General features: G+C 40.2%; 1 protein-coding gene and 1 long non-coding RNA gene across 3 annotated transcripts in view; one reads left to right on the forward strand and one right to left on the reverse strand.

Annotated features, from left to right (window-relative positions):
- Window positions 1-2,500, reverse strand: part of LOC118237821 — a 44,980-nt gene that overhangs the window by 13,076 nt on the left and 29,404 nt on the right. The window lies entirely within an intron of this gene.
- Window positions 1-2,500, forward strand: part of Hdac8 (histone deacetylase 8) — a 239,057-nt gene that overhangs the window by 7,279 nt on the left and 229,278 nt on the right. Inside the window, exon 1 of one of the 2 annotated variants that reach the window (XM_027431795.2) lies at window positions 762-874. The exons of the other annotated variant lie outside the window; for it this stretch is intronic. The gene's annotated coding sequence lies outside the window, so the exon portion shown is untranslated. Of the gene's footprint in view, window positions 1-761; window positions 875-2,500 lie in introns of those variants that run through there. 2 annotated transcript variants of the gene reach the window in all.

Consider the following 2,500-nt stretch of genomic DNA (forward strand, 5'->3'; position numbering starts at 1 on the left):
CTTGGTACCAAGTGCTTCACCTGCTTATCTTGCTGGCCCTGAGAGTTTTATTTTAATGGACAACTTTTTCACTTCTCATGGTACTTGAAGAAAAAGCAAGAATCCTTGATTTTGACTGTATTTTTAACTTTTGAAGTTGAACCACAGGATTTTAAACACCTTGGTTTTACCAGTTGCTTAAATATCCTACCTGCATTAATTCACAATCACCTCATGGCTCTACTTCCATTTGGAAAATGTGCATGGCTACCTCTCTGTGACTAGAATAGTGCACCTTCAGTTTGAATGGGCAATCATTTTGTTACTGTTGACACTAAGCTGGGCAGTGGTGGCACCTTTAGTCTCAGCACCCTGGAAGGCAGAGTCAGGTGGATCTCTGTGAGTTTGAGGCCAGCCTAGTCTACAGAGGGAGTTCCAGGACAGCCAGAACTGCTTCACAAAGAAACCCTGTCTCAAACAAAACAAAACAAAACAACAAAAGTGTGTGTGTGTGTGTGTGTGTGTGTGTGTAGTGTAGTGTATTCTTGTTAGAATACAAATTGTGGTTCATTAGGCCTAGGGTAAGACTTGAGCTCTGCCTTTCTAAGAAAGAAACTCCATGCTGCTAGTGTGTTGACGGCCTGTTCAGTGGCAAGGGTTAGAGAATATAACTGCAGCAGAATCCAGAAGGGAAAATGGGGATTACACAGGTTTGAGACCAAAATTCCCATGTAACTTACTTCCTTTATTCTTCGTTTACTCCTTTTCTCACAGTGAGGAGCAGATTGAGAGGTTCTAGCCATTTGTACCTTCTATCCTTCCCCTGGGAGACAGATGGAAGAGACCACATGATAGAAACTTTGTGTGTGAGGACACTGGAGAGATGAAGCAGAAAGTAAGAGCACTTGCTGTGCAAGCACTAGGACCCAAGTTCAAAACCCCAGAATCCACAGGAAAAGCTGGGTTGTGTCACACGTACATGTAACCCCAGTGTCTTAGCAGGGGTAGACAAGAGTCAGAAAAATTGCTGGGGCTCACTGAGCACCCATCTAAGTCCAGGTTCAGATTCAGTGAGAGACTGTGTCTCAAGTGAATAGGATTGAGAGTTATAGAGCAGGGTATATATGACATCCTTTCCTGGCCTCTGTGCATGTATAGGCTTGCAAAACTCCATGCATATATGCCTATACAACCCTCCATAAATAAATATTTTTATAATTGACTACTCTTTTTTTGAAACAGTGTTGTACAGAGCCCAGTTTGGTGTGGAACTTGTTGTGTGGCCTAGGTTAGCCTCACACTCATGATCCTCCTGCCTCTTATGTGCTCTGATCAGAGACATTTGCCACCATAGCTAACATGGTACCTATCTGTGACCTTTTCCTGCAGTGTTGGGGATCAACCACAGGCCTGGTACATGTTAGGTAGATGTTGTATAACTGTGCTCCATCCCCAGTCCAGTTTCCCTAGTTTTGTTCTAATATTTATGGTAGTTGTCCAAGAAATTTTGTATATGTTATCATTTTCTCTCCACATAAGTCCACTAAGTTGACTCATTTTACAAATGAGAAAGCTGAGGAATAGAAGAGGCGATTCACCTGAAGTTGACAGAACTAGGAAGTACTGAGTTAGGAAAGGAATCCAATTCTCTGGCTCCAAATTTGGTGTGTGTGATAACCCAGCTGCCTATTACAATAAAGACACACAGAGATGGGGGACAAGGTTCAGCACCAAAACTAACACAAGTGACTACACAGCTATATGAAAGGATTACCTAGTGGAAGTAGAGACTGGTTCATGTGTAAATAGCCTTGCTGCTTTGTCATGCGATGTAACTCCCAGAGTGAAGTTTGTATTTCAGTCTTTTAAAGACTGTTTTTCTTGGTTCCTCCCTTACAATTTGTTCAGCTAAACCTGTGCCATCAAAGCCTGTATTTTCTACTTTTATATTTAGTTTACATACTTAGAAACAGACTCAAATGTTTCTTGTTTTTTAAAGTTGGTTATTTCTTTTTTATCCTTTTTTATTTGAATTAGAGACAAGATTGAATTAAGAGCTGAAACAAAGGAAGAATATTGGTCTTAAGATAACAATGTTTTTTAAGCTCTAGGAAAAAGGCAATATAGCCGATAATAAATACTTTCTAAATCCGAGAGCATTCACATTTTCAAAGCAAAGAAAATTAAACAACAGCTTGTAGAGCCTAGGCCTTTAGAGGAAATAATCTATATTTTAACTTTTTAAGAAAATCAGATGGTTAATGAGATGGTCCCATAAGCCCAAAGTCACAAGGTTAGTGAGTGGCCAAGCTAGACTCATAGACCAGGTTTTTTCATTAGGATTGATCATGGAATAAACACATGGTCCACGACACCTCCCTTCAAAGTGGAATATCTAGGGAGAAGATGTGGTTCTCAACTTTCCTGGGACCCTTGAGTACTGTTCTTCCTGTTTTGATGATCTCAGCCATAAAATTACTTTTGTTGCTGCTTCATAACTATAACTTTCTGCTACTGTTAT

The sequence above is a fragment of the Cricetulus griseus genome, chromosome X (assembly GCF_003668045.3).
Source record: "Cricetulus griseus strain 17A/GY chromosome X, alternate assembly CriGri-PICRH-1.0, whole genome shotgun sequence".
Taxonomy (NCBI): Eukaryota; Metazoa; Chordata; class Mammalia; order Rodentia; family Cricetidae; genus Cricetulus; species Cricetulus griseus.